The sequence below is a fragment of the Meleagris gallopavo genome, chromosome 12 (assembly GCF_905368555.1).
Source record: "Meleagris gallopavo chromosome 12, MGAL_WU_HG_1.1, whole genome shotgun sequence".
NCBI lineage: Eukaryota > Metazoa > Chordata > Aves > Galliformes > Phasianidae > Meleagris > Meleagris gallopavo.
In genome coordinates this window covers 15,412,583-15,427,149 of record NC_139415.1, presented here as the reverse complement: position 1 = coordinate 15,427,149, position 14,567 = coordinate 15,412,583, and the positions used below count along the sequence as shown (strand labels likewise).

The following is a 14,567-nucleotide window of genomic DNA, read 5'->3' as shown; positions in this document are numbered from 1 at the left end:
TATAGACTAGGTAAGTAATGTGTAAATGCAAGAACACACATATATATATTTAAAATTTCTACAATTTGATTTTTCTTTCTCCTATTTACTTTAGCAGTGAATCATGACCAGTTATTTACTGGATCTCTCATCCACACTCACTGATCTAAAAACCTCTGTCCAGCCTTCTGGTTATCATGCTATTCCTTTAATATCATTGTATTGCTCTCCTCAGCTCATTGTTTGGGTATTGTGAGGTCATGTGGACAAAACTGTTTGGAATATATCCTGAACATCATAGTTAATATTAGAAAGAAGATAAACTTTACTTTTATTTGCTCTTATTCCAATCTTCTTCTTCCAAGAAATTATTCCACTTGGCAACCACAAACATGCAAACACGGCAAGGAATACAATTAAAGGCAGCATGTTCATCAAGCATCTGTGACACTTAGCTGTGACTTCTTACTGCTACCAGAAAATACCAGTGAACAAAAGGCAGCACGATACCTATTTATTGTCTTAACACCTGATTCTTTTCCAGGATTTTGTACTTCAGTTTGTTGCTACCTGATGTTTAATCTTTCTCTGGTGCATCCAAAATAAAGTAAATTGAGTCATAGCAAATATGGATTTGGCCAGAGGTGTTTTGGATGAAGGCCCAAACCTAAAAGAATAAATAATTCAGAAAACTTTGCACTCTATTGCACACTACTGTGTGTTCTTGAAATGGAAAAGCCACAATTATGTGACATCTCACTTGTCCAAACTTCATGATGATCTGTTTGTTTTAAAGAGGAAAAACTAATACCAGTCCTGGAATCATGCCACATTGATTTCCATTGTAGTATTTCACTTTAATAGACAAGATTTGCCAACTAGGATTGGTTTTGCCTTGATTTTCCAATTTTTTTTTTCCAAATGTTCATTGTTGCTATCCAGGGGGAAAGAAAGATACTTTGAGTTCTGTGTGTTATGAAGAACCTTTTAGCAGGTTGTGCTAAATTCACAAAGTAAAACAGAGTATCTGAACAATTTTTTCATTGCCTAAAACATCATTCTCAAAATTTCAAAGTCTTTTTGTGATTACATTTTGTTTTTCCTTCAAGTGAAAGAATCTCAGATTCCTCCATTGAAAAGATACTTCTTGCACTATCTGAGGAGGAGAGAGGGTTTCAGATGTGAAGAGTCCAAAAATTGCAAATACAAGAGAAAAAAAAAAAAGATTTAGAAGTATTTTCACTTAGGGAGAGGTTTAAGGACCAGACTTTGTTTGAAAGCCCATAAATCATGGCTCCTAATATTTCAGTAAACCCATCCTGCAAAGAATTCCACACACAGTCCCATGGAAACTCTCCAAGAAACCTGCCAGGACAACCTGGAGGAAACCCAGGGCTCTTCTTTCGCAGAGTTCAGTCTTGGAAGGAGCTAAAGGCTGGATGTCCGGGAAACTAAGTCAGCGTTACAGGAAGCATCTGTTCCTCTGCCCTTGGGCATAATCAGCTCCTCTGTGAAAGCTACCTTCCAAGAAAGAACCAGTGACAGAATAAGAGAAATGCTTTCACAATTGCTTGATGTTTTGTTCCCAAATAACTTGAATTAACAGTTGTGTCCCACTTTTCTTTTTGGGGTAGAATATTGTTGAAAGGCGAAATAAAGCTGTAGGAAGTGAAGTGATCTGCTTTTAGCATCCATTTTACCAGCTTCTGGCATCCTTCCTGCTGTTTAAACTGAAACTCTGCTTGTAAAGATTACTAAAAATTCTCCACTGAGACAAAAATCTATACAGAATCACACGTCTGAGTAGTTGCAATGTCCATTTCACTCTGAAAAACTTTATCTTAGGAATAGTCTAGAGGAGTCTAGAGAATCAGGAACAGCAGAAAGTTGTAATCTAAGCAAGATAAGAGGGAAAGTCTGTCCAATGATCATAGCCATATGACATGCTCTAGGGGAACATATCATGCAGCCCAGGTATCATTCAGGTAGTAGCACTAGAAGTCCCTCCATCCCATCCCCAGTATCTCCATGGTTCACTTCAAAAGGTTTTTCATCTGAAATTTAGTTGTTGAGAAAAATAATCCATAGACATACCAGTATACAATCAATGACTTCTTATAAGCTAATCCCTTCTTTTCTTCCTGGAGATTCATAGGCCATCAATGGTCTATGCAAGGTTCAGCTTCCCAGACCTGCAGACAGGAAAACTCAGAATCTCAGAATCACCAAGGTTGGAAAAGACCTTCAAGATCATCCAGTCTAACCACCCACCTATCACCAATAGTACTCACTAAACTCTAACTCTCACTAAACTTTAGATTTGCTTTTCCAACCAGGTTACTCACTTTGTTTAATCTCATCAGAGATAATCATTTAACCAAGGTTACTTGTCGTACTTAGACATTTCTTACTTTACTAGTATACAACTATATAAACAAAAACAAAACACAACCTGTATGTTTTTGAACACTGCAGCTTGCAAGTAAGGCACATACTTTAAGACTGACTGAATGAAAAGCTCTGAAAACAGACATAGGCACTCTTCAGCTGCAGAAGCGCTACCAGGAGAGCACAGCAGCCTCACTGACCTGGCATTTGGTTTAGCAGAGTTGCCATTGTGTTGACTCTTCAGGGCAGAAAACAAACTCTCGGACCCTTTTGAGCACAAAAGCACAGTAAACATAAGCCTTTGGAGGTCGTGTCAAAAACATTTCCAGTGTGAAAATGTAAGAAAATCTTTGTACATGTACCTCTACATGCTACTGTGCAACAGAAATCTGTATAAAGACTTGTAACTGCAAAACTCAAGCTGAAGCTTTATCACAGGCAGCCTCATTTTACTGAAAACAACCCCGTATTTGTTTTTCACTGGTACCACTCTCTGCTCTGTGCCACACAAAAAGTATGTCTTTGAAATTACCTGAGTACTGATTACATAATAGATATTGCAAAACTGGGACAGTTGCACAGCTCATCAGTCACTTGCACAGAAAACATTCTCCTTACCAGCATTTTTCAAACAAGCTTCAAAAAGAAAAAAGATATTTTTTTCACAGAAAGAAAGAAGTGCTGAAGAGCTATCTTTATTATGTTTCTACTCGTATACAATCACAAATACTCTAAAAATATTTCTGTATTATACATAGTAACTACTGCAACTGTTTCTGCTTTGTCAGCATCCACTCAATTTTAGATTACATTTTAGCATTTCAGGAAAAAAGACATTCAGGTAAAATGGAACTGAGGAAAAAGTAATATGATTAGGACAATTTATATTTGTAACAGCTGTGAATGTGCTTGCTAATTCTTTGATAAGTTCTTGTTACCTTTCACTTCCCAAATGAATCTACACAAGTATAAAACATATTGGAGGCAGATGCTGCAGCAGATGAACATGTTTGCCAAGTGGTATTTTGTTTGGTTTGGGGATGGGTTTTTTTGTTTGTTTTTTTTTTTTCATTCAGGTATTCTTAACCTATAATGTTATGTGCACCAAATATTTCTTATTTCTGGCATACTTTATGCAACATTCTAGGACACAAATTAATAGAACTTCTCCTGATTTTTACCTTTCTTCTTCCATCTTCATGTTAAGCCTCATCACACAGCCTTTACTCAGGTGAGTAATATCACTTACTCCAGTGGCACTAGAAAAAATAGCAATAAGATTCAATGAGCTGTAGAATCATATCACACTTGAGCCAATCCAGTGAAGATTTGCTCTTGATCTTCCTAGCTCTGAAACATCATATTGGAATATAATAAAACAAGAAAAACCTACTTCAAGACAACCAAATTTGAAGCTGAGCTTCTTTTAAAGCAACTCACATACAGGAACTCAGCACTTCCACTGTTCCATTCATTCTTAGGGGTGACAAACACCTGGAAACCTTTACATTCATTTATTACCTTAATTGCATAGTTTTGTGGTTTTATACTCTCCCATCGCCCAAAAAATAGAATACTTTTTACTTGAAGTTAATTGGATATGAGTTTCATGTTCTCTCTGATATTCACTTGTTTTACCCCTTAGAAGTCTGTAAGGGCATGAGTTAGTTGCTTTTAAGCTAAAGAGTTCATTCACATTTGTGATTATCATCTTCTGACATTCAAAAGGAGTCGGTTGACTGCATAGTGGACACAGAAGAGGGCACCAACTTCATGCATCATTTTTATAGTTGTTCCTATTTTTGAAATACATGAACATACACACATGTACATGCATGCATTTTTATGAGAGCATGCATGTAAGTAAACAACAGTGTGATACAAAAAGACTGGAAATGTTTGGGAGCTCAAAAGCAATATCTTTCCCTCTAAACTGCTTTATTACTGTCTTTTCCTCCCTCTTGGGCATGTGTTCAGCTGAGACTAGGCCAAATTGGCAGTCATTTTCAAAATGCTTGGCAGGCCCATGATCCCTGGGAGTTTTCAGCTGACATCTTTCTCTCAACCAGTCTATGCAAGGGTCAGTGGGAGACCTGACTCTCAGGCCCTGGCTTGCTCTGGCTGTGTCATGAGTCAGGACCAATATAAATTAAAACCTTAAAGCCATACTGTGAAGGCATTCTTTACCCCCTGAGGTATTTTTTTTCCCTGTGACAGATTGCCTTTCTACTACTTTCCTATTTTTCTATTTGTGGATAATGCATGGCCCTGTGAGGTGGAAAAAAGGAGAACAAGCTGGCTAAGAGAGAGTTAAACACCTACCAAATTTTTTCATATTTTTGGTAGATTTGTTGATGCTCAACAAGCAGTAGTGAAATAATAATAATACTAGGGGCTGCTTATCACTTACAAACAATAGTCCAATGACAATATTCACACTGACGGAAAAAATGGGAGTAGAAATTAATAGTGACAGTCCTGCAGGAAACAAGGAAGAAATTGGATACCAAGTTATAAAATACAGACTAACCCAATAGGCACATGCTGCTGTTATTATATTAATATTGTTAAAAATATCAAAGCACTTTAAAAATGGAATTGTACTGTAGGTAGATGGACAGTATTATTTCCACATTCTTTTAAATAGAAATTTTCACTTCTTGTTTGGCTTGAAGGCATGGATGTAATTTGTTGCTCAAAAATCACTAGCTGAATGCTGTGAAAAATAAGACTCAGGATTAAAGTCTTCCCATCTGAAGGACAGAATCAGGCTACACCGAGAGCTCTGTTATTAACCAAACCATCTGAGTCACTGCAGACATGGATTCCACTGATGTTCAAAAGTGGGGTGGGCCATGTTTATTTAGTTAGTTAGAGAGCAGGGAGAGATTGCTTTTCCTCTGTGCAAAAATAAATGGAGGAAACCTAACAAAACTCATGTAAACAAAGAAATACATGTGAATCTCAAGAAGTCTCACTTGCTGATGAACCTAATCCCACAGCCTTGGGTCACACAGGCACAATCCCTCTGAAAAAAAAGTTGCTGGATGACTATATATAGATAAAGTGCTCAAGATGAGCTCTAAAACACAAAGAGAAAGACCACAATATTCTTACTGGTGACTAAGGGTGTTACTGCAGAAGCTGTTTTTTCTGCTGTGCTCATAGAGCACCAAGCATGGTGGAGGATGAGCCCTGATGTACACCAAAGAGTATGAATAACCACAGTGCTTCACTATAGCACTGTAGTTTTGTCTGAATTCAGAGAACTAGTCTTCAGATATCAGCAAGAGAGGGAACAGGGTGCCCAGGGGAGTGCGGAGGAACAGGACAGTCATACACATAGCTCCTTCTTCAGTCCCCAGGTGGATGCAGCGAAAAGCTGCTGCCTTTTCTTCTCTGCCCTCTCAAATGTCTGTACCCTAGGGCAGGTGAAAGAGGCAATACAAACAAGGGCCTTCCTAGCTCAGCACACAGCTGTGTTCCATCCTGATTCAACTGACCAAAAGACCTTCTCAAAACCTACAAAGCAACGTGCTCCGTTGTCCCAAAGGCTGTTTTCACTGTTCTTTTTCATTTGATTACAAACAAAAATAACTGTTCTCTCAAAGTGACTTCAAGCAAAGTCACCAGCCTGTTTCTTTCAAGTGGGTTTCTTACTGCGAATAATTTCAATCTCTGTTTTTAGCAACGATGTGTTTCCTCCTACTTCAGCTTTCTCTCAACACTCAGCGAGCCAGACTTCCATTTTCTACCAGACACCCAGCCTGGACTTAATAAGCAATGAGGGTAAAATATCCACTCTTTACATGTTGGGTATCCTGAGGTACATACAAGCATCGCTCTAAGATGTGATAAAGTAATCTAAAGCTGGGCCCGGCCTGCCAGATCAGGTCTAAAGGGATTTGATTCAGTGTCAAAACCTTTGGCTCAGGAGGTCACCCTCTCTTCTTGCTTTTCTTATAACAAAGGCAGAGGGTTGCAGGGGGGAAGGGCTTCCTCTTCTTTTATTTTTTTTTTCTCTCTCTTTTTTTTTTTTTTTTTGTCTTGTGAATTCATCAACTGTTGTTTGTTGGGCAGTGGGTCTTTATTCAGCCCACTGAAACATTTTCATTAGATGGAGGCCTCTGAAGTGTGCTAGCGGCTGGGACCGCGCAAGTACAAAATCTTAGGCCTCTCTAGAAGCCGGCTGATTGAAATCAGCACTGTGTCAGGGGCTGTCATATCTCAGAAAAGACATAAAACACACGGAAACATCAATAAGCAACAAGCCTCTGACAGCTCTGAGACATTCCAGCTGACAAGAAGAGAAAAGGGGTAAGGTTAGGGCTCATGGGGGATATTTAAAATGCCTAACAGCCAGCCGAAGTGTTGGCAGGCTTCAGGGAGGCCCAGAAAAGACAAGATAAAGTCTATCAGGTTATCACCTGGTTCGAGACGGATCCCTCACAGCAAGGCCACGGGGATGAGACAATGATACAATGGCTTTTTTTATTATTATTATATTATTATTATTTATTTTAGAATGTATCGGAAAACAGGCTGCATTTACACTGAGGTTACCCAGACAACGTTTGTGCGGGAGAAGATTAAAAAAAAAAAAGACAAAAAAGGAGAAGAAATGTAAAAGAGGGAAGACAAAAAGAGAATCCTGTGAGTTAAAGAATTCTGCTTCCAGCTACCATGTACAGAAATCAAAAAGGATTAACAAGGTTTTTTTTTTTCATTTAATTTCCTGTACACCAGACGCTTTTGTTAAGAGATCAGAGATATTGCTATTTATTGAATTTTTAATATGATCTTTATTAAAAGGCAGCACACATGTTTGGTTTTCTTTTTTTTTTTTTTTTTTTTTTCCTTTTTTCTTTTTTAAACATATATGGGTATAAAAATCAAAGCACAGGAATGAACCATGGTTGTTTGATTTTGGTCTTTTTATATTACGGTGATTCAAACCTATTTAAATTTTAAAATAATAAAAACCCAGCCCACATGGAAATGGCCCCTCATCTTCCTTTCGACTCTGATCTATTCTATAAAGTAAGCAATGGGCCCAGTGCATTATTTTGACCAATCAGATAATGAATTCTTCCCTTAGAGTTGGTTTAAGACCAAGAAATAATGTGCATAGCCAAGTGAAAAGGGTTATCAGTAACATTTTTAGATTACAGCTACAGAACATATTTTGCTATGGAAGAGCCAAGATTGCTGGAGAAGAACCTGTTATGCTCACTCATTTACAGAACACGCTAAACCATTCTTTCCAGTGACAACAGCAATAGCAATTCTGGCTTCCCCTTCCTTAAATGTTTGTTATGACAAAAATATGACAACTTCTTGAGGTTAGGCTAGTGCTAAAATTTGAGTAACATGATAATAAAAAAAACCATAACCGGATCAGAAGGCTTTACTCACTTTTTTTCTATCTGCATCCCTATAGTTTTTGAACCTGCGACTATTTTCTGCAGTCATTTACAACACAGACCAGACTCAGAAATCATATAATATCCAACTTGATTCTTTGATATTCTTCTCATACTGGTGTAAATCCATTGGATTCAAATGAGTTTTACAGTATGTGATTATTACTGTGCTAGCATGAAGCCTGGAAGACTGAAGTTCAAATATTTTCCTCTGCTGGACTTAGCTGTGTATGACCTGTGAGCCACTTGGTCTTTTGACATAATCTGAAACTGGAGTTGATGGACTTCAGGAGTGAAGGCATCCACAAGCACTAGTACATCATGCTCAATTTTCTTTTCCGGAAGAGCTTTCCCTTTCTGGCACACCAACAGTATTTCATAGTGCCCCCCATAGTAATCCCATATCCCTCTGCGATAGACACTGTTGGGAAACTTCTCAGTAGCAGTCTTAAAAATTTTGTTAACTACATGACAGAAATTCAGACAAACTAGAAGGAAACTACTTAGGCAACCACAAAGAGCCAGAAACCATCCCACACAAAGCTCTGGGGAAAGTCCCAAAACTAACTAACAGATTGAACATTTCTTCCTCTTATCTACAGGTTGCTGTTGCAAAGCATTATGAGCACAGTCAATGGACTGTGCTCCCAAGATGTGAACTGAGAATAACTATTCTTTTCTGTAGCACTTGCTTGTGAAAACAAATCAACTGTAAAATTTGAAATCACTGGATGAAGCATTGCACAATTTAGATAGAGAAAACGCATACAGTCCTCTGTAAGGTCTCTGGCGATAAAACAAAAGGTCAGCATTGGTTTGAAGACCTTCTACTCCAGCATACAGGCAAGAGGCAAAGTCAGCAAAATAAATAATCAAAAGAAGACAGGCAGAGAGTACAGTAAAATGAATTTATGAAAAATATTCAGTTTTTCCTCAGTTTGTTGGAAGTGCATATTCTGCTGGCTAGCATGGCACAAAGTTACAAACAGGAGAGGACGCATATCACTCAGGTTCTTTTCATCAGCCTTTAAGATGAAAAGTACTCTTAAAACATGTCCAGAGCCTGAAGTGAGGACAACTCTCTTGATTGAATGCAGCATGTGTCAACCTGGACACCCTTTGACCCATCAGGTTATTTCTACTTCTGGCACTAAGAATTCCAGAGAGGAAACCTCATCTGTGTCTTTTCTTTTTAATGGAAAGTTGGATCTATACCTACCATCATAAGTAATTACACACTGTATCAATAATTGTGAAGGATGGTATGTGGATCACAGATGGCCTGTGGGGAACAGCAGGCATAGATAGAATGGTCCAGGTGCTATTTGATGTTGGTAGGAGTTAGAGTCATCTCCTAGCTTGGCACGAAAGACTTTGTTAAGATTACAGGAGTGCAAAGGTGAGCTTTCATATGCTCTTGCACACGACCTCTTCTTTCTAAAAACCACCTGTATTTCAGCATCTTGCCAAAATGTGAAGTGATACGGGCCGCTGCATTTTTTTTTTTAATCCCCTACAGATTTTTCTGACAAGTATTTCTCCGAGGGTAAATTGATTTAACTTTCCAGTGGAAACTAGTGTCTATAGTTCAAAATAAAACATGATGTCCATTTTTTCCCAGTACTTTAAGCAGGACCTTTGTTTCAGATACAGCGGTCAAAACAAGTTTTTCTCCTTTTACTGCAGAAAAGAATGCGAGGTTTATTTTTTTTTCTTCTTTTGTCCTTTCCGATTCTTTTGAACACATTTTTTGAAGAAAAAGAAAGATCAAACAAAAGTCTCCTTTTCCCTTGAGATAAAATAAATGGTACCAGGACTCCTCACTTCTTAAAAGAAGTCCAGAAGATGAACTTAAATACACGAGGTTTTTGTTCCCCTGTCTAAAGACTCAGTCTGTGGAAGTTACACTGAAAAACTGCCAAAGAACCTTCTAAGACTGAAAAATCAGGTTCACTGATCACTTCCTTTTAAGTGTGTCTGGAAACCAGTGCTATTTTTGTCACTCAGACTGAAAACTGATTTCTTCTTAGTCTATTGATATTAGGCATTTAAAACCCCCTAGTATGAGTTTGCCTGCTATGAGATACAGAGTTGCTTCTGACTATAGGAATGAGAACCTCTATTGAGCTGCTCAGAACCTCAAGTAGCTCAACTTGAGACTGCAGCATCACTGAACTCCAAGCTATTTCCACTGAAGTATTTTTTCATGAAAGTTTACAAAATGATGTACTGAAAACTTAACTTTGTAATTGAGAAGCTTACAAACAATAAAGAAGTATGTTAAAATTTCAAATTTCCATGAGAAGCCAAGTTGAAGCATAACCACTGGTATCATTATGAATTAATTCAGGATAATAGACAGAAGGGTTTTTTTCCATCTTTCCTTCAGTGCACCAGAAAGAATAGATTGACCATGTTGGTAATCAGTGTCTGGTATAAATGCCAAAATACAGTTAAGTCCCAGGGGAAAACATACCGTGGACATACCCAAGTTACTGCCTCCATTTTGGAGTGACTTGTCATGCACATCAGCAGAACTTCTAGGGATATATCTACCACTTCTTAGAGGAATAGTAAATCTCTAGGACCTTTTCTCCCATAGAACTATATAAGTTCTTTACCTTTCTAAGCACAGAGAGAGTCATGGTAAGGTATTGGAAGAGTATTCACAATTCTAGTGATGTAGCCTGTTCTTCCATCACTCAGAAACAGATCTGTATTTTTAATGTGAAGTCAGTCTAGCTTTTCAAGACATTCAGACTAGACAAAAATCCTATAAATTGTGATAAGAATAAGGAATGATAAGAGATAACTTCCTGAATATTAGCAACCCTTTAGTGAAGACTATGCATTCTGCTGCAGCAAAAATACATGGGCAGCGATTAGGAAAGAACCAAAAGCATATTATGGAAGTTTCCACAGATGAGTTCAGAACTATTGATGTGGTCATCTAGTCTACATTATCCAGTAAACACTTATATTGGAATTGACCCAAGATGAATAGTTCATCCTGCAAAAAGCTTAGCTTGGGACTTCACAGCGCACTGCAACATTTTCTTGGCTTTGACTACAAATTCTGTCAGTCTTACTTGCAGTGCATCTCTAGTGAGGTGAGCAGGATTTACTGTGCCTTAGAGTAATTACATGCATCTCCAAAATCAAGAGAGTCCAATAGCAATGAAAGTCCAATAACATATCATGTTGACAGGTACGTGTGCTCATGCAGCAAAACAATGCTATCAGAATTGTGAAAGTATATTTTCCAGTGCATGTGCTGGGTATTAGTTTTCACAAAATCAGAGTATATCCTCCCTGAGCTGCCCTATGAAATCTGAGTATATGTCATTATGTAGCACTTCTTGAAGAAACTTGTTAGGTTAGTTATAGCCAAAAAGAGTCACTCATCAACTAGTGTGATTGTCACAATTTGTAAGCTGCACTCGCTGCCCTCTAGACTTTGATTTAAGAGCATTATGAAACCATATAATTTTGGTGTAGTCCTTTTATTCCCATGGTAATTTATGTCTGTGAGTAACCATTTTATTTTATCAGAGCCATAATGCCAGGGTTGTTGTCTGAAGCTCTTGAGTTTGTTTTGATGAAATACTTTCCAAGTTTTTATCAGACAAATATGACCTTTTTTTCTTTTCTTTTTTTTTTTTTTTTTTTTTGTTAAGAATCCCATGCAGGTTTTTCAAAAGAACTGTTACTATTTTGCAGGATGCCTTTGGTGCTCTGGGTCCTCTATTTGGAAAGAGATACCAGTGCATTCACGCAGTGAGATCACAAGTTTGGGGACCAGTACAATTTATGCATCAACTGCAATCAAGGCCTGCAGACAATAGTTGGGAAACATCGTACTGGGAAGTAGCTGTAGGAAATGATAGGAAAAATGGAAATAAGAGGTGGAAAGGCTGGTAAACCAAAATTTATGGAAGGAGTCTTTATAATCTCTATCTCAGATGACTCCATCATCCAGCCTGTTTTAAACCTCCTAATGCTCAGTCAGAGCAGAGAGCTCATGCAACAAACTGCAGACAGAAAACACAGAGCATGTACAAAATTAATTTGAAAATTAAGAACAAATGTACACTTTAAAATAATATATAATTAGCCTTTTTTAATTCCCACTTCACTACCATTTAGTTAAAGGTGAAGTTCAATAAAATTAGCTGCTTTTATTCAACGTTATTCAAATTAATTTGCATATTCAATTCCTTTAATAATTCCATGATACAGTAGGTTTCTTTTATCCAAATTTTAGAGTATATCTATGTAATAGTTATCTACGACTGCAAGCACTGTTGCAAAATTCTGATAAATCCTGGAACAGAATATTATTAGAGGAAGAAAAGTCATTTCATTATTGGCCATGAGAGTCTGATTATGCATCCCACAATGCAGTTAGGAGATAGAAATGCTTTTTCCTTTCAAAAAAAGGAGAGAGAAAAAGAAAGAGCCATAGGACCACTATACTAGATATCCCATTTCTCTAGCAAGAATTTACTATCTCTAGAGAATCTGTTTCCAGTGTAATCTTTTGCTGCTCTTAATTATCTAAAACATCCAAGCCAAAAGCTTCTGTATTCTCCCCATCATTACAGAGGCATGAATATTTTCAATACTTCTCATACTTTAACTCCACTAATATGAAAAATCAGGCCTATCTGTTCCATGTGAGAATACTTCATCACATCCTTTCATGGCAAGTACCACCAGTGCTATCTAACTGTTCTATACTCTGTTGTCATTACACCTAATCTCAACCAAGATTTCAATAGCAGGATCTTGTAATAAATCTCCTTTCCCAAACATAAAAAGCTGCACCTACAAGCATTCAAGTAAATGACTCTTGATACCAGTTGTGAACTGAGATATTTTGCTTTGCAACATAAAGAGCCACTTCTAAGCCTAATAATTTATCTGTGATCATCACTAATGAAAATTTCACTTGTGCTCAATTGCAGCAAAATAGAAATATGTATTTACCGTACAGCTATCTGTGCATGATAATATAATGTTAATGCACACAGTTGGAGCGCTAAATAAATGTTGTATCTAAAAGAAATCTGATGAGATTTTTGTTGTAGTTTTTCCAGGATATTCAGTCTTTATAAGTAAAGGTTCTGGGGAAGTAAAAATTCTATTCACTGCACTGCAACCTCTCAAATTCTCATTAGGTCTGCCTACTGCATTGATGATAGTAGACCATGTGATGAAAATAAAATTTGATTTTTTTTTTTTCCAGGAATTCTTAAGTTTCACATCTTTCTGAGCCATCTTAACAGTCTGGGGGTTTTTGATGCTTCCTCACATATAGCTATGATTCAAAAAGAGAGAAGATGGAAAACATTAAAAGCTTTTTTTCTTAATTCACATTTAGTTTCTGAACTATTTCTGACCTATGATATTTTCAAAAATAGACTTAGACAAATAACTGCAACAATCTGCACATTCCTAAGGATAGATCACAATGAATTTCTTCATTTGGAAAATGCCTAAAACTGATAAGGCTAATTTTGCCTGTATTCCATCCAACAGCATATGCCCACCCTAACAATACCAGGCCATTATACAAACATAGTTTCATTATGCTGCCAAATTTGCCTCAAAGACTAATATTCAACTTTTCTAAGGTTTTCATAACAACTTAATTTAATATTTTCACACGCACAACATGTGTATGGTTACCAACTGATAACAAAACTAGTACCATTCATTAAGTATTGCTATAAATCTCTCCACTGAAATAGCAATAATATTGCCTCCCAGCAACCACAATAAATGTAATGCTTAATCTCTCTCTGTGATATTGTATAACTCTAGCCTGCAGCTAGACTTCCACTGTAGGTGGTACTGTAGAGGATAAGTCTGCAGTGACAGCACATGATGTGCTCCTCTTTTTCGGCAGATAGAAGTTCATGAGGTTTTCTTCCTTTCCAGAGAGAATCCAGGATTTAGAGAGGGATAAGAAAGAAAACAGAATGAAAGTGGAGCCGTACCACACTTTAGTGAGAACTCTAATGTTTCTTAGATTTTTTCTCTAAGGGTGAATATTTATTATACATCCCTTGAAACTTCACCTTATCTTCACCCTGGTGGTTCTTTGGAGTCTTTGCTTTACTTTTCTCCAGCACAGTCAATGATGTAACTACCACAGTGGTGTTTGTGAGAATTCACAAACGTTTCTGCAGTGGCTGGATTTGGCCAAGGAAATAAAGACACAAAACTCTTTTTTTTTTTCCTTCCATTGGTGTTTCCAATATCAGCTATCACAGAAATGATCAGAACAATATTTACTATTTCTGGGAACCCTAGTCCATAGAAAATGTCTTCCTTATTTAAATGCTTGTCCGTCGTCCATTACCACAGCTTCTATTTCTCACGTGTTCCTGTTTGACAGCATTAGGAATTTAAGGACAAGATTGCTCTGCAAGCAGGCATGAAAGCAGTCCTGCTTGGTTTGATGCGTCCATGTGGATGCCAACATGGAGGGGTCCACACATAGGAGCTTCCAGCACCAACATCTAAACAAGGCATTGAAACTCCCCATCAGGATACCTTTATTCCCAAAGGAAAGGCCAGTCCTGTAGCACTCACCTCCCGCAAGGATAAGGTGAGGGGGAAAACAGAGGAAGATGAGCGATTCTGAGCATCACTGCCAGGCAGCAGCCATCCCATGCACGTAGGCCACATAGCAGCACCACCAGGCATCCGCATCAGTCCCACTTTGAAAAGCTGCCTCACTCCTCTCCGGCTTCCATTGGCTGCAGACTG

At 37.7% G+C, this 14,567-nt stretch overlaps 1 long non-coding RNA gene across 31 annotated transcripts in view; it reads right to left on the bottom strand.

Moving 5' to 3' along the window:
• Positions 1-14,567, bottom strand: part of LOC109369660 (uncharacterized) — a 124,724-nt gene that overhangs the window by 51,998 nt on the left and 58,159 nt on the right. For 23 of the 31 annotated variants that reach the window (XR_014885852.1, XR_014885859.1, XR_014885861.1 and 20 more), the window contains exons 2-3: positions 3,549-3,626; positions 2,074-2,171 (exon numbers count right to left, since the gene is read on the bottom strand). The exons of 2 other annotated variants lie outside the window; for them this stretch is intronic. This is a non-coding gene — a long non-coding RNA (uncharacterized LOC109369660). Of the gene's footprint in view, positions 1-2,073; positions 2,172-2,567; positions 2,635-3,548; positions 3,627-14,567 lie in introns of all 31 variants that reach the window. 6 more of the 31 variants (XR_014885851.1, XR_014885856.1, XR_014885863.1 and 3 more) reach the window with 1 other exon arrangement.